Genomic DNA, 18,160 nt, shown 5'->3' on the forward strand with positions numbered 1-18,160 from the left:
CCTTCCTTCCTTCCTTCCTTCCTTCCTTCCTTCCTTCCCTCCCTCCCTCCCTCCCTCTGTTGCTTTTCATGAAAAAAGTTCCCAATACAGCAAATCTTACTTCTACTGAAATATCTACATCTTTATTTCATATATCAAGTTGATGCTGGATTTGGTGTCAGAGGAGGAGTTATGAGCAGCTACAACCCACTGAAAAACCTATCAGTATGAACAAAAAAATTGGACAGTATCATCAATAATAATCTCTCTCAGGGAAGGAGTGAAAAGGGCAAGGTTGTGTCCTCATGCCTTCTAACTGGACTTGTATAACTACATTATATTCATTCAGCATGAGCAGAGAACAGCATTAAACTAGGCAGTGATTTTTTTTAAAAAAGAAGGAAATCCTGCTGGGCTTTTGAGCTGTGATTAATAGTAGATCTCCAGACACAGGCCAGTTCGTCTGTTTGACAGCTTTCCCCTGGAAAACACTGAAAAGTAATTGGCCATCTCGCTTTGTGAAGTTTGGATTTAGATTCAGCAATAATCTCTTCTACACACATGCTCACACATACACACATGCACACACACACACACCATTACCATTCCCTTCTTTCTTTTCCATCTTCTCTGCATGCCTTCACAGTTTAAAGCCATGGAAGAACATTTGTAGGAAGATCTCATTGCACTGGATACAATTTTGACTGTGTCTAGCACTCTATGGGACAGGCCTTTCACAGTTGCTACCAAATTTTCACTTTCATTTCTTGGTTTTTGCATTGTGTACTAACAAGTCACAAAATAGAAAGAATAGTTAATTATTTGGCTTGGAATTTACAACCTGGATTTATATGCCTTTTTATGCAGAAACGTTCTATTCAAAGCTTTATTTCCAACTGCCCATAAAATTATGTCCCAAATGTGTTTCAGGTTTGGCTTTGGAAGATTTTGCACAGATACATGATTCCATTCTAATCCTCAAGATTTTGAAAAGATTAATATTTTCCCTGTGAGTCATACAGTACATTAAACAATAAAGCAGAGCCTTTGAAATAAAAACACTGACACAGATGAAAAACCTATTAATACATTTCTTTTAAAATTGGAACTCTTAAAACAATGTTATTTCTATTATTAGCTAAGAATTGTTGGTGTTTCCATTTCCATCATTTTGAGAGGAAATCACTGATGAATGCTAAGGTTGTGCTGAAGCAATCTCAAAAAAATAAAGGGAATGACATACCTTACACAAAATGAGAACTTGTCCCATAACTATGAGAACAAACATGCATTCTAAGGCTAAAGAAGAGCAGGATAAGAACTGCCTCCATTAAAATATCAAACTTATGCCATTAGTAGCTTCATTGTGACCATAAAACAAACATAGCCTATATGCCATGTAAAGCAACGTTGTTCGTGGGATCAGATATCCAACTTTGCTGAGGATAATCCACTGTCTAAAATAGTCCTGTGCTAGAACATTTCTTCTTTATTTGGTTCAACCTTGTTCTTCAATCTCATGGAAAAGAAATTATTTTTGAAATTCTCACAAGCAGGATGCAGAGTTCCTGCAATTACCTTAATAAGGAAGTAGAGTCCTGTGGTGCCATCATTCTGGTGCCATCATTCTGCAGCCTCCCTAATTCCTACTCCCTGCTAAATTTCAAGTGAAGAAATAATGAGGGAATGCTTCTTAATTATGGTGCTTTCTTTTAGATCAGGAAGCAGAAGCAGCCAGGGAAGTTGCAAAGGGGTGGAGAAATGTGTAACAGAACAAGGGCAACGCCATTACCAGATAACAATTAAAATCAAGCTAAAAACTCAACAAAAATGATTGAAATACATTGTCAAACAACCAAAAAAGAAGTAGAAAGAGAGGGGGGGAGAGAGAAAGCCAAGTTTGCAAGGAGGAAATCTTTCAAGAAATTAGAGGACAGGTTTCATATTGATCTGAAGAACTTTCAAAAGACTTCTGTATGAGGATGTCCTCTATTTGAAGTTGAACTCCAGAAACTAACACTAATGAGCATTCAGACAACAGATTAGACCGTGCAGGGGCTGCCTGTATGTCACAGTCTTCTCTGTATTCCTATTTAAAGTATCGTAAAAGTCTAAATTAGCATATGCAAATATCTATCCTCCTTGGTTTTCCTTTTGGTGGGGATGTGACCCCTTTCATTGGAGAAGGTATAGGATCACATGGTCTCCACAGACCATAAATTAATCTCAGTAAATTTCACAGGAGGAGGAAGAGGAATAGAGTTTAGAAATAGGCATGGCAAGAGGAGGCTGCATATGAAAGAGATTTCTTTCTTTTGATACTTTCTTGAAACTGTCATAGTAAATGCTCTTGCGTGGGATGGTGATTCGTTTGGACAAGTTTGAAGGAAGAAGAGAGGAGTCATAGAACTCACTGCTCAACATTTCAATGCAAAGTTCTTCTGTCTAAGGAAACTTCTAGACACAGCAGCATAGTTTCAATTTATAAGCTGGGAGAGAAATTTCCAGGAAATCTGAGTGTCACTGAAAATCAAGTAGCATATTAGTTTATATTATTCCACCGCCCCCTCCCTAAAAAAGTAAAGATTCTCACAAGCTGAGCACAACTCTTAGTAACTAAATAGATACATTCACACAATTTTCTTGGTAAAAGAATGACAGTGATTTGCCATCACCTTCTTCCAAGGGTTTTGCAGCATCCAGACTGTGATGCTAATGTGGACTCTAGGGAGCTTTAAGCTTTCATTCCTCATTTTATAGTTGTGATCACATTGCCAACCTTCCACTGTGTCTGCCATTTGTATAATGTGAAAGGAGCCAAACTGAAGGCTCCTATCTGGTTTGGGATTGTAGTAGAAGCAAAGGCCCAAATTCTTCTCACCTATGTGCAAGAGCCTCAATTCATATAGGTTTTCCTCTTGCAGATTCACAGACTGATTAAACCATGAGCATCCAGATGTGTAAGTGGAAGAGATTTGTTCTCATACTCATATTTCCTGGACCAAGAACCCTATTTGGCCTTTGACTAGATTGCCAAGGCCATGCAGGTAGTCCTCGCTTAATGACTGCCCTGTTTAGCGACTGTTACAATAAAGTTATGATGGCACTGAAAAAGTAATTTTACGACAGGTCCTCACATTTACAACCATCACAGCATCCCTGTGGTCACATGATTGATATTCAGGCACTTTGCAACTGACAGGCATTTACGACCATCACAGCATCCTGCAGTCACACAATTGCCATTTGTGAACTTCACAGCCAGCTTCCGACAAGCAGAATCAATGGAGAAGCTGGCAGTAAAATCACAAGTTGTGGTCATGTGATGTCTTGCTTAACGACCCATGGTGATTCGCTCAACAACTATGGCAGAAGTGAGGTCGTAAGCCTGTCGCAGTCACGTGTCTCGTTTAATGACTGTGTCACTTAGCGACAGGCTTGCTGGCCCTAATTGTAGTCATTAAGTGAGGACTACTTGTATTCCTTAAACAAGTGAGTTGGATATGGACAAAAACTAAAACTGATTTCATTGGATTTTATTTACATTTCATTTAAATTAAATTTCATTAATGCAATTGCTCTTCAATCCTATAATTAATAATTTTACTCCTTTGTCAAATTGAAGGAGCTTAAGGAACATACCCAATGCCTTTAAGGCTGCTTGTGCCTTTAAGACGGCAGGATTTACACCGTTATCTTACAGATCATGACTAGTAACTACTGACAGTCTTATCCTTCAGTATAAAAACAAAACATAATTAAACAAGAGAGAAATGCCATGATTAAATAAACTAATTTGAATAAGAGTTACGTTACTTTTCTGGAAGTATTAAATTAATATTCAAACTTTATGTCATCATTATCCTCAGTCCAACCCCACGCCTCGATTCAGTAGTTTCCCCTAAGACACAATACATTGCTTTGGTCCGGTATATTTTTCCCGAGGCATTCCTTATGAAGCCCAATTTTGTTGACTGGTCTACAGGATATCCACATCAGTTCCAGCATGAAAAAATATCCGATACAATTTTTTTTTAAAAAAAAGGATATTTGGTTATTCGTTTACACCTTGCTTATTTTCTCTTCCTGGAGGTGCTTTTGGGGGGCATTTTAGGGACATATCAGACAGAAGCCAAATGTGATGCCCCCCAAAACCTCAGGGAAGTTTTCCTTCTCAGGCCTCCGCAGGCAGGGCCCCGAACAGCCAGCCACCACATGGCATCAGCAATCAGCTGTGGCTGCTCCTTACAGTAATGAAAAGACCCACACCCCATTGATTCCTCCTCTCCAAATAGCCCAGCCTCTCCAAGCTGTTGCTTGTTTTCAGGCTTTTGTGCCTCGTTCAATGAATTTTGCAAGCAGTGCGCAATAGTGTTTCTCATGACAGATGAAGGTTTCTTAAGTGACTTTACCCAATTTCTTTGAATTGTTTTATAAGCCATCTGTTTTTAAATTGGGCCTATTTTTCTTTCTCCCAAGGAGAAAAGAGACGATCAGCCTTTATTTTTATGCAAATAATGGCTTAGCAGCCTGTTGGTATTTGCATGTAAGAGCTGGCTTTATACGTTTATTTTTTTTTTTCCTTAAAGCCCTGCATGGAAAATTTGGCTTATGTCATCCAGCCAAGCTTTCACACCCTTCTGTCAGAAAGAGCTGGGAAATCCAGAAATACTTCCCAATACAAAGTCAAAGGAAACACAAAGTTTTGTGTGTTTTATTTAATACTCTACCTATAAAAAGCAGGCGGCTGATAAGCAGACGCTGAGCCAGCCAGGTGTAACGCTAGCAGGTGTTAGCTTTCCCCTTACAGTTTTCACCAGGTATTAAGAGCATGGTCTTTGGTAGGAGTTCTGGTACTCAGGTACATCAACGAATGGCTGCTGGCAAGGCTTTCTTAGCAACAAGCTAAAGACTGAGACCTTCACTCAAATCTTCACTCATTGTCTTCCTTCGCCTCTATTGCCCCTCTCCTCTCATTTGTTTTCCAGCTGGTTCTGTCTTGTCATTTATATACACAACTGACTTTCTGTGCAAAGGAAGTAGGCTGGATTGTTCCAAAGTGAACATTCAGAGGCTGCATCAGAAACTGTAGGGAATTCGGAGAAGTCAAAATGGCATTCAGAATAGACAAGAAGCTAAAAGAAATAAATGGGAATGTTGCACCTCAGCAAAAGTTGATGATGTCTCTGGAATAGCTGAAATGCCTTCCATGATCATGGCCTGAAACTGGAAACACAAAGAGGGGGAGAATTTTCATTCAGCCCCACAATAAATATTTATCTTTTGCTCACAGTTTTATAGATCTAGCACTATATTATAGCAAAGGTCACCTTAATTTTTACTATATTGGACAATTAATATTATTAATATTTTTACTTTTAACATTCTTCAAGTGCCACTGCAACTCTTTCCAACAAAAAATTCAACTGCAAGGTCTCAGCATGTTCATTTGTAATTCTTACCATCTTAGATAGTACATAGTTGTCCTTTAACATTACTGTTATCTGAAAGAAGAAAAACAAGGATCATCAGTTTAACAGCTAACATTTAGAGGATCACACTTTATTTTCTTGTTAGCAGAAATATTGTGGGTTTTTTTTCAACAATATTCATTTTTCTTGAAAACCTTCAAACAGAAAAAAAAAAACTAAAAGGACAGGAAAGAAATATTCCTCATATTTCAGAAATACTTGGTTAGGTGGAATATTTCATCTGGTTATAACAGTAAATTCACCTTGCCCTTCTCCCACCAAGTAATGTACTGTCAATATATCTACAACCAAGAAACAAGGAAAAAGTCAACCAGATTACGCTGTCTCATTGAATGCATATTAATATCTGTATATATGTATATATCACATTTATTATTTACAATATTAATGATGCTCACAAATAGTGATGAAGTTATCCTAAAATAATATCTGTATGCATATGTGCAGAGCTGACTGGAAAAAATGTGCAGGTTCACATGGAGAGTTTGTAGAGGCAATAGCCAGCACCTTGAATTGCATTAAGAAATAAATCAGCAGTATCGCAGCAGATATAATACAGGAATCCCATGTGATCTCATCATCTTTTCCCAGTCAAAACTCTAACTTCATAACTCCACATAACTCTTTCTTTTGTCCATAAGCCTCCTTCATAAGGTAAACAATATTTTCAAAAGTTGTGAGAGCAGAGATTTCATATCATCTTTATTTGAAGGAACCAGCAGTGGTTCCAAAACCATCTCTGAGTACAATTTAATACTTTGACTTTTGAGGCCCTACATCACCCTCTTGCAACTAGAGAAATGCAAAGGTTGTTCCCAATTGTTCTCTTACCCTGAAATGGGTAAGGGAATCAGAAGGTCCTTTTTTATGGGGCCCCTGCCATTGTTCATGAAGGGCTGTTCCAAGACATACTTCGTGGTAGCCATAAAAATGATCTTTCAGCACCAGATTTAGTTCTTTTAATTCCTCAGCAATCTTCAACCAAGTGATTCCCATTTTCTTTCTAAACCAGTGGAATCCCAAAGAAAACCATACCACGTGGCTTTGTTGAATTTGTAATTCAAGCCTCAGGCTGATTTTTGCTCATTGGACCAATATCAGTCTGAATTACAAGATTTTTAGGCCCAAATCTTTATGTCTCTTCAGACGTGTCCATAGTAGGAGCAAAAAAGTCAAAATTGCAACTATAATCACACAGTTTAAGGCAAGTATAAAAGGGTCAGGACTTTGATCATGCAGTCGCAGCTGCCGACATTTTACTCCATCTCCCCCACAGATGCCCCTGAATCTCTTGTAGACAAATGAACTTTCAAAGGGGTTCACTTACATGAGTCCTGATAGCCATGTTTCTATTTTACAAAAATGAAATTTTCACAAAACAGATTAATTTGCAGCAATCGGATTCAACAAAGAGCAGGTTCTCTCCTTTGACTTCAGGAATAGTGGAAGACCCAATTTCTCATCCTACGGTGACAAAGCAGGAAGACAAGATGTAACGTGTTGAAATTCTCTCCCCCGTACACACTTTTATTTGTTTCATCATTTACAGTACAGTACAGGATCCTAACAGAAATGTCTTTCAACGTTCTGGGCATTCTTGGTCCACAAATCTTTATTCCTGTCAAGAAGCATTGCAACAACCCAAATAACATGGAGCCATTCTGACATTAGTTCCTACTTTGATTGTGATGTCCAAATGAATATTTCTTAGTCTCTTGCTTCTTGTCAGAGATTTATAAAGGGCAGGGGAGCAGAAGGGGGGAAAACCTCTCTTGATTCCTGAATGTCTGAAACTTGAAGGGAAAGTTCTAGCCTGGTGCCTTAACCACTACACCAAACTGGCTCTCTATATGTGAAGGCTTTATGTAGGTGCAATAACTAATAGCAGGCAAGAAGAATATTTACAGTGACCAGAAGTGACTGAAAGTGTAAGAAACATAAACCAGCAACGCTTACTGCTACCAGAGCCAAAGGGCAGGACAATATCACAATAAACATCTGAAAATGTTAGGGGAATTATTTCTTAACTTTAATCATATTTCTTTTCCCGAGATGATGGATACAATGGTCATCTCTGAAACTTGGTTGATTTAGAATGGAAATAAAAATGTGGCAAAGGCAAAGGAACAAAGGCTTGTGATTAAATGCAGACAAGGCTCACATATATGAGTAAAGGAATAGGGAACAAGAAACAAGTGAAGAAAGGGAAAATTGTCTTAAGGCTAGATGGAATCAGTGTGACTTATTGGTATTTCTCCATCTGCAATTTCCATGATTCGATGGAAAACAGAAAGAAAAAAAAACATGAGTATATAGGGCCAAGCATTAACAGATGTAACTCTAAAATTAGGGAAATTGGGAACACAAAGTGAGTTGAGACCGAGCGGCTTAAAACAGAGGATATCCAACATGTGGACTAAGTTACTAAAAGGAAATACTGCAATAAAGAGCATCCGTAAGCTCAAGAGGACAGAATATTATGCATTTCTAATCTAAGAGTGGATCAAGGAGACACCACTGAAAGCATTAATGAAAACCAAATATTAAGAAGTGAAGGATCATGCTTCCAAGAGCTTGTATTTTTCCTGGGACTTCATAATGATTCATGTACTGCATTTGAGAAAGGAAAGAACAGAACAGTTTTCATAACTGTAAATCTCTGTTTCTTCTTTCTGCTGCTACCATTATCTTTTCATATCCACTTAGCCTTCAGGATAGAATATGAGCTTCAATACTACAATAGTTCATTGGGAGCATGAAGAAGCCCCACTGAAATCAGCAGGATGTCAAATATTGCTTTAACCTGCAGAAGGAATTCAGCCCAAAGAACCAGATCTATGCAACAAATAAATAATACTCCAAAGTGGTATGTGTGATCACTTGTTCACCAATAAATCTCAAATTCATTATATTCCCCATTCTTTACTCAACCTCAGACTTTAATCAAAACCTCGAATGAGTTGAAAATAAAGACATTGCATCCTGGATGAATAAGACAATTGGTCTGATGACTATAACCCATTATACTAATCCTACATTAACTATCCTGGTTATCTGTTTATTTCTTTATTGTTATATCGATATAACAATAGCTGTCCATATCACAACTGTAAACCTCACCAATTTGCTGTTGCCAAACCAATTTGTTGTTGGCTTTCAAAATCCTAGGACCAAGTTAAAGATTGCCTTTGCGCTTGACCTCTCTGTGCCTTAAGATTAGCACCACAGGCCCAGTTTTCCTGCTCACCATTAACAAAACTTTATTTGGAGAAAGTCTTTTCAATTATGGTCCTGCAGCTGCCGAATTTTGACAAATGTCCCCCCCCCTCCAGCCCACTAGCCATTAAAAACTTCTATTAGTGATTTCTGCCATTTCATAGTGTTTGCTGGTAGATTATATATTTGAACATTTCCATTTTTAAAAAAGATTGTTGCATTTTTGTTTCTCTCATCTGATAGTCATTTGAAAAGGCAATGTTAAATTAAAGATAAATATTAATTAATTAATCTCCTCTCAAACCCTTCCTCAGCATGGGGAAAGGATGCATAGATGGATTGGGTGTTATGTCTACCATATATTTTGATGAGTTATATATTATGTTTTTATCTTTGTGCACCACCAGGAGTTGTCTGAGCTGAGCAGTATGGAAATACTTCTAATAAATAAATAAATAAATACAGAAGTTTAAGACTTAGAAAACCAAATGTCTGGAGCTGCCTGAGAACGTTCTATGAGCACATTGAAAGAATGGTTAACAGCTTCCCAGGAGGGTGGCCCTAGAGCTGCTTGGCAACAGAAGCAAAATTTCCCAAGTTCATCTCTCTCGTCTCCAGGTAGAGTCAGGAAAAATCTCTCTGACCCCTGGGATCACATTTGCAGTCTAGGTAAACCAGGTTTCATCAACTTGACACGTTCCAAATACATTGGGTCATAATTTGACACATCACCCTACCCATTCTGCAAGAATGTGGTAGGAATGGGGTACTTGCTGGGACACTTGCTAGGGAAGGTTATGCAAACTGTCCATCTAGCTAGATCCTATCTAAGACAGCTTTCTACTTCCCTATTTAGAGAGTGCTCTTTTTTGGATTCTAAAAGTATATAGAAGAATACTTCAGACACATCCTTACATATTATATATATCAAAGCCAGCACTGAAGATATGTACAAGCCACACAATATAGGAAAAGAAAGAAATTTCATTTTCAGGACATAGGCGATATGTATTCTCAGTCATAGCTGTTTCCTCAGTTCTAAAAGTGGAATATTTTAATATTGTTTTAACATTCTTGTAAAAGCTCCCTAAATTTGCCATGCTGTGGGCTGATATGTCAACTCTTCTGTGTTGTTTTGTTTTAGAGACAGCTAAATTACTTCCTCGTCTCTAAGTATCAGGAGCACTTCATACACTGCATGTTTTTATAAACGATTCTCCTTTTCACTTTCCAGCTTAGTAATACAACCAAGTCAAAACTTGTTTCAGTTTAAATACTGGAATTGAACCCTAGGATGTACTGCACTCCCAATTCTTTACTGGGGTGTAACCTTGTCTTCAAAAATCCCAAAAGGCAATTTCAATTAAACTCATTCTGGTTCCAAGAAGAAAATTAACAGGCAAGGAGACTGTCTCAGTGCATGAGAGGCTCATGCAGTCATATTACAAGAGCTGTATTCAGGAGTTCAGCTAGCACCATTATCTTCACACTTCACAGTACGTTCCAGAATGAATAAAGCGAGTATGTGCCAGCAACTGCTATTTCCAGCCTCGTCAAGTACAGATACCCAGACTCCCCACAACCTGATTTGTAATTAGTCTGGAAATCCTTTATTAGCTCAGCACGCATTTAAAACACCTGGAAAAGCTATCTGTCTCCTCCAGGTTCATTAGTCTTTGTGTCTGAGAAGTCTAATCCTAGCACATACTGGAAAGTGCAGAAGAAGATCAGAAACTTCTCAGTATTGATTACTGGCAGTACTATATGGGCCTGGGATTTGAGATCTTTCAGCAGGATTCAGAGTCGCTATTTATTTCAGATTTAATTCATATTGGAAATTTAGTGTCTGTGCAAAAAGTCACTCTGTTTAAATTGTCCAGCCTGACTAACAAGAGAAAATAAGAACCTATCCAGTTTAAGACTACTAGCATAGTTTTCCAATTTTGGATAGCTCAGCTTTCTCTAATCTAGAATCCTAGAATTGGAAGGGATTTTCAAGGTCATCTAACGACCAGTCCACGCTCAGTGCAAGATCCACTAAAGCATCTCTAATAGATGGTTAACTTAGTCTTTCTTTGAAGACCTCCTATCATGCCTTCCATATGCTTAGGACTACAGCTCCCAGAATTCTCAGCTGTTAGAATTCTCAGCTAGCATGCATAGAGGTCATCAAGATGGGGAACATTGAAATAGGTGATAGAACGCTGGCCATGTGGAAAGGTGGATAGGAGCTGAAGGCAAGAGAAACAGAAGTGCCCAAATGGCCTCTTCCAGGTCCTCTTAAATTACCTCTTAAATGATTATGCTTCCAACCATTCAGCCTGATTCTAAAAAGCACCAATGATTGATATATCATAGGCAGAATTATCTATTTTTCAAATATTCATTAATTCAGGTAACCTTTCATAATCTCTCCAGGTGGAGAAAGATTTCTCTAATTAAGAAATCAAACCAAATAGCACCCCAAATTCTCCAAATAAACAAATGTGTGACTCTAATCCTGTACTTAGATAATGTGTCAAAAGTTTTTAATAGAAAGGCAATATGATCTGGAGTGTGTGTAGAATGTTACTATTTGCCCCTTGTTTGATTTATTGTTTTGAAGTTCTTCATACCTGGTCCCCATTGCAGGGAATTAGAACTCATTCAGTTGGTGTGCCACAGGCACCTGATGGACTCCACTGGTTTCGAAGGCACTTGGGGAAGTTTCTGAGGATCATAATTTGACTGAGATTTTAATTACCTCTTGGAATGAAAAGGTGGCAGTGGCCTCTTACTGAATTTTGACTGCATGGCCTCTATCTTCACCCCTGGATTTCAGTGCAATTCTGAGAGATGAAATGGCAGAAGAGTTGCCTAGACAAAGACAAAGAGCAAATCTGACAGAACATGTTTAAGGTTTAAACAGTAGTGATAAGAGAGGCAAAATATAGTTATTTTTCTACTGCTATTGCATCTGTGGATTGCCAACTGATGGTCCTGTATAATATAACAGGGTCCCTCTTAGGGAAGGATAAAGACCATCTAAAGGGCTGTTGTGAGGATTATTCAAGACATCTATTGGATTAAGTTGCTTGAATTCACTCTGAACTGGACTGTGTTGGTTGAGGTACATTCTGGAATGCTTATCAGGGAAATGCTTGGGCCTGTTGATCCTAAGGAAGTCTACATGGTCCTTGGAAATGGGAGCTGTTCACTAGATCCATGCCCCTCTTGGTTGGTTAAGGCCTCCCTGAGGTGATGTTGGGTTGGGTCCAAGCAGTGGTGAATTCATCCTTGAGTAACGGGGTGGTTCTGCCTACACTTAAGGAGACATTAGTTCACCCCTTCCTCAAGAAGCCATTGTTAAACCTAAGAGTGCTAGACAATATATGATCTATCTCCAAAATTTTACTGGGGGAGGTTGTTGAGAAGGTGGTCAGGCTGTACCTCCCTTCAGAAGGCTCTGAGGCCACCCCTTCAAAGGTCTGTGAAGGAAATCAATCAGGTTTCAGACCTGAACACAGTACTGAAACAGCATTGATTGCACTTGCGAAACAAGATCGCAACGCAGCACAGAACCCGCGGGTCTGCACGTAGCAGGGAGGGACCAACCCAGCCGGAGGGGGACTGGCAATCAAGGACAATGGACTCTGACCGACCCTGCCATCATGAACGATCAGGGGAGACATTGGGGGGGCCTAATAGCCCACAGCCGCAACGCGATCACGAGGCGGGAAAAAGCACGGGAAGGGGGGAATATAACAAGTGATGCAATTGTACCAAGCCAGTCCTGGCTTTGCTTGTGACTACTACGTTACGCATGAGTAAACCTTCTTTGTGAACCACACGTGTCACGAGAGTTTCTCTGTCGAACGGGGCAAATCTTACATAAAGCCAGGACTCACCGTCAGCGCTACCCGGTACCACCGAGGAGCATTTTCTTTCTCAATACAGGCATGACCAGCGACGAGGAATCCGTGGGTCAGCTGGAGCGCGAGGGATCCAGGCTCACGGAAGGGCGGTCGGAGCCGCCCGGGAGCGACGGGGCAGCGGCCAGGGCCGGGCGCACCCCATCCGAGCGGTGGTCGATGGGCGTGAACCAAGGACCAGACGATTCAGGCGCTACGATGACCCGGGGTTCGGGGTTCCGGAACCGTGAGTGGAGCGAGAAATTCGCCCGACTAGAGGAGAGAGTCGAGCGACGCCTAGACGCCGTGGAGGCGATGCTCCAGACCCTACTACAGAGAGTGGGGCCTCCGGCGGTGAACGAGGAGGCAAGCGACAGGGGGGGCGGTCCGACACCCCCGCCGGCACCACCCACGGTGCCCCGGTCGGAGGACCAACGGGCGGCAGACGCCCTGAGACTTCGAGGTATCACTGGGAAGTTCTCAGGGGACCCCGAACAGCTGCCGTACTTTCTGACGCATGTCAGGGGGTTCATGCAGAGGGGTGGTCACCTGTTCGCTAGAGACGAGGACAGGGTATCCTACGTGGCCGAGCTGCTAGATGGCCAAGCAGCCAGCTGGGTGATCGGGCTGTACGATGCCAATGCGGCGGAACTACGGAGTTTCCCGGACTTCATGCAGGCGCTCCGGGACAGATTCGAGGACACATTGAGCGCCAAGCGGGCAGAGGACGACATCCTACAGTTCAGACAGCGGGGCAAATCGGTATCGGAATATGCCCTGGAGTTCCGGAGGTTGGCCGAGAAGCTCGCGGACTGGCCGGAGTCCCTGAAGGTGAAGTATTTTAAGAGGGGACTCAACCCAGAGATCCTGGAACGGGCACTGGGGCGGGACGACCCGTCCACAGTGAAGGATTGGATCTGGCTGGCCGGAACGGCGGAATCGGCGTGGCGGCAGATCCAACAGAGCACAAGACGACGGGACCAGACGAGGGACCGGCCGAGGGAGAGGACCCCCGAGGAGAGACGGAGCGGTCGACGGCAGTCCACCGGGAGGCGAGAGGCGACCAGAGCCCCGAATCTGTGCTTCCGATGCGGAGGCAGAGGCCACCGAGCGGCGCAGTGCCCGACGGAGCGGGAAGGCGCCCCACCACGGCCCGAAGTCAAAACCCCACGTGCGAACGGGAAAAGGACCGGTGACCGACCGCAGAAGGGGGCAGTGGCGGCGGTGACCGAGAAAGGACGCGGGGGGTGGTCGACCCCGGAGACAGCATCCTCCGGAGAGGACTCGGAGCCAGCGGGAAACGAGGCGCGCTCGCACTGAACGGCGTCCCAGTGCGAGCAGGGGAGTCGAGGCGCGCGGACCCAATAGGAGACGAGGACTGCCCACCGTTCCGGGTGAGGATACACGTCCGGGGGGTGAGATCCGGAGGGGAGGCGCAGCTACGGGCGCTACTGGACTCGGGCTGCACCCACTGCTTGATGCACCCAGCGGTGGTCTCGGGGCTCGGGCTACAGCTGAGGCGCCTCCGGGAGCCCATTTCATTCAGCCAGTTAGATGGCACGCTGGCAGGGGGGGGGCCAGCTCAGTATTACACCGAGCCGGTCCAGATGACGATCGGGAGTCACCGGGAAGAACTGAGGTTCGTGGTGGTCCCGGTGGCCGACTACGCGGTGGTACTCGGCTTGGCGTGGCTGCGGTGGCGGAACCCACGAGTCGACTGGACGGCGGAGGCAGTGCGGTTCGGGGTCGACAGACCGGCGAGGGGCGAGAGCAGAGGGGACCGAGCCGTGGAGACGGAGGCAGCCGCAACCACCGGCGGGCAAGCGGAGGGTCCGGGACACCGGGAGACGGGGCGAGAGCAGATGGGGCCCGAGACCCGGGCGGCAACAGCAGCAGCAGCAGCGCCGGGACCCCGGAGACCCGCCACGATCCCGAGGCGAGGGAGGCAGCGGCGACTGGCGAGGCGACCGCAAAGCGAGGGGCCGGACCCGGGGAACCCCCGACGGGCGGCGGAATCCCGAGGCAGTATCGAGACCTGGCGGCAGCGTTCGGGGAGAAGGAGTCCGACCAGCTCCCACCACACCGGCCCAGTGATTGCGCCATCGAGCTAGAGCCAGGAGCGACCCTGCCTAAGCCGAAAATGTACTCCCTGTCGAGGAGGGAGATGGGGGCCCTGCGCGAGTTCATAGACAAGAACCTAGCGCGGGGATTCATCCAACCTGCGAAGTCACCATTAGCGGCCCCGGTGTTATTCCGGGAGAAGAAGGACGGCTCGCTCCGTATGTGCGTAGACTACCGGGGGCTGAACGCAATCAGCACGGAGTACAAATACCCCTCCCCCTGATGAAGGACTTGATGTCGCATCTGTCGAAGGGGAGGGTGTTCACAAAACTGGACTTGCGCGAAGCCTATTTCAGAGTTAGGATCCGCGCAAAAGATGAGTGGAAGACGGCGTTCAACACCCCGCTCGGAAGCTACCAGTTTTCCGTGATGCCGTTCGGATTAAAAGGGGCCCCGGGGGTATTTATGCAGCTAATTAATGAGGTGCTGCACGACCTACTCTACCGGGGCGTCCTGGTCTACCTGGACGACATCCTCATCTACACCGAGGCCCTGGCGGAGCACGTGAGCCTGGTGCGCACGGTGCTCCAGAGACTGCTGAAGGCACAGCTGTACGCAAAGCTCTCGAAATGCGAGTTCCATCAAGAGCAACTAGACTACCTCGGCTACCGAATATCCAGCCGGGGAATTGAAATGGACCCGGCGAAAGTAAGGGATGTCCTGGGCTGGGAAGCGCCGCGAACCCGGAGGCAACTCCAAAGCTTCCTAGGGTTTGCGAACTTCTATCGTCAGTTCATCCCGAACTTCGCCCAAATCGCCCTTCCCCTAACCGACCTGCTAAAAACCAAGGGCACTGGGAAACCCCCCAAGCCCAGCATGGCACTCGCGTGGACTGCAGAATGCCAGGGGGCGTTTGAGGAACTAAAACGGCGGTTCACCGCGGAGCCGATCCTGCGCCATCCCGACCCAGACCGGCGGTTTATAATCCAAGTGGATGCATCAGACGTGGCAACGGGAGCAGTCCTGCTCCAACCCAGCCCGGAGGGGGCCATCCACCCGTGCGCCTACGCCTCCCGCAAATTCACCAAGACGGAGAGGAGGTGGATGGTGTGGGAGAAAGAGGCGTACGCGGTCAAGTGGGCGCTGGCCACGTGGAGGCATCTACTGGAGGGGGCAACTGAACCGTTCGAGGTGTGGACGGACCATAAGAACCTCGAGGCCCTGAAGACCCCGCGTAAGCTATCCCCCAAACAGGCACGGTGGTCCCAATACTTCGGGAGGTTCAGGTTCACACTGAAACACATCCCCGGGAAGCGCAACTTCTTAGCGGATGGACTGTCTCGCATGCCCCAACACGCCAGCCTACGGGAGGAGATCGTGGACTCCGTCATCCCCGCCAGCAGGCTGGCTGCAAAGGCGGTGACCCGAAGCCAGACCAAGGGGGAGCGACGGGACGCGGCGTCTGAAGTAAGGCAGGGGTTCGCGGAGGCGGCGGAGCGGGACGCTTGGCTCAAGCAGAACCGAGAGGCGCTAACCGGCCAAGAGGGGTTGTGGTGGCACGAAGGAAAGCTGTACGTGCCCGAGGGTTGCCGACGGGAGGTCATGGAGAGAGCCCACGACAGCCGGAGCGCGGGGCATTACGGCTTCGTAAAGACACTCCACTTAATCCGGCGGCAGTTTTGGTGGCCCATGCTCCGGAAGGACGTGGAGGCGTACTCGGGGGGTTGCCCGGTGTGCGCAACAGCGAAAGGAGCCAAAGGCAAACCTAGAGGCCTACTCCAGTCGGTAGCGGAACCCGACGGCCCTTGGCAAGAGGTCGCCATGGACTTCATAGTGGAGCTCCCGGAGAGTAAGGGGAAGACCGCCATTTGGGTGGTCACGGACTTATTCTCCAAACAAGCGCACTTTGTAGCGTGCCGGCGAGTCCCCACGGCCGAGGGGCTGGCGAGACTGTTCGTGCAACATGTCTACCGACTCCACGGCGCACCTCGACGTATCGTCAGCGATCGGGGCGGCAACTTCATCGCGCGGTTCTGGCGGGAGTTCCTGAAGCGGGTGGGGACGAAACAAGCCCTATCCTCCGCGGCGCACCCGCAGACGGACGGAGCCACGGAACGCCTGAACGGGGGGCTCGAACAGTACCTGCGCTGCTACGTGGGGCACCAACAGGACGATTGGGCTGAGCTACTACCATTCGCGGAGGTGGCATACAACAACGCCGTCCACAAGAGCACCGGGTTCTCTCCGTTCAAAGTAGCCACCGGGAGAGATTTCGTCCCCATGCCGGAGCTGCCTCAGCCGGAATCCCAGATCAACTCCCTGGACGCCTGGTTCGCCCAAATCGACGAGACCCGGCGAGCGGCGCACGCGGCATTGCAAAAAGCCAAAGCCGACTACAAGAAGCACGCGGACCGCAAGAGGCTCCCCGAGGAAAAGTGGAAAGTGGGGGACCAGGTGTATCTGTCAACCAAAAACCTAAAGACGCACCAGGCATCGAAAAAACTCAGCCCGAGGTTTGTGGGGCCGTTCCCCATTTCGGAGGTCATCAATCCGGTGACCGTCAGGCTGACGCTCCCGAAAAGCCTCGGGAAGATCCACCCGGTGTTCCATTGCAGCCTGCTAAAGTTACACCAGCCGGGGAACGCCTGGCACAAGGCGGAGGGAGTACCACCACCCATCATGGTCGGGGGGGAGCAGCATTTCGAAATCAACCAGATACTGGACGCCCGGAGGCACAAGGGGCAGACCCAGCTCCTAGTGCAATGGAAACATTTCCCCAAGTCCCACAGCGAATGGGTGAGTAAAACCCACATAAGGGCGCCGGACCTAGTGTGGGACTTTTACAGTAAATACCCCGGGAAGCCGAAATAGGACCGAGGGGGGGGAGTTGTCGTCAGGGGGGCGGCATGTCAGGTTCGGTCAGCACGAAGCTTCAGGGAAGCACGGGGTTGCAGGGAAGCTCACAACCAGACCACGCGGAATCCACCGGCGGTAGCTAGCGGGGAAAAGAGGAACCGAAAGCGCCGCTAATTAACGAGCCACCTGCGGCCAGCTAAACAGGAAAACCACAGCGGAAGCTTTCAACTATGAACTGATAACGGCGCGAGCATGCAAGGAACGGGGCCGCAGGGCAGCGAAACAAGATCGCAACGCAGCACAGAACCCGCGGGTCTGCACGTAGCAGGGAGGGACCAACCCAGCCGGAGGGGGACTGGCAATCAAGGACAATGGACTCTGACCGACCCTGCCATCATGAACGATCAGGGGAGACATTGGGGGGGCCTAATAGCCCACAGCCGCAACGCGATCACGAGGCGGGAAAAAGCGCGGGAAGGGGGGAATATAACAAGTGATGCAATTGTACCAAGCCAGTCCTGGCTTTGCTTGTGACTACTACGTTACGCATGAGTAAACCTTCTTTGTGAACCACACGTGTCACGAGAGTTTCTCTGTCGAACGGGGCAAATCTTACAGTTTGATTTATTGTTTTGAAGTTCTTCATACCTGGTCCCCATTGCAGGG

The 18,160-nt window shown here is 46.1% G+C and overlaps 1 long non-coding RNA gene across 1 annotated transcript in view; it reads right to left on the reverse strand.

Moving 5' to 3' along the window:
- Positions 1-3,242: 3,242 nt before the first annotated feature.
- Positions 3,243-18,160, reverse strand: part of LOC112541157 (uncharacterized) — a 45,910-nt gene continuing 30,992 nt past the window's right edge. Inside the window, exons 5-8 of the long non-coding RNA XR_015797035.1 lie at positions 11,431-11,543; positions 6,799-6,935; positions 5,442-5,483; positions 3,243-5,205 (exon numbers count right to left, since the gene is read on the reverse strand). This is a non-coding gene — a long non-coding RNA (uncharacterized LOC112541157). The remainder of the gene's footprint in view (positions 5,206-5,441; positions 5,484-6,798; positions 6,936-11,430; positions 11,544-18,160) is intronic.

Source organism: Python bivittatus, unplaced genomic scaffold, assembly GCF_059951505.1.
Source record: "Python bivittatus isolate LINGU-HERP-01145 unplaced genomic scaffold, Pbiv_v1 ctg000480_np1212, whole genome shotgun sequence".
NCBI lineage: Eukaryota > Metazoa > Chordata > Lepidosauria > Squamata > Pythonidae > Python > Python bivittatus.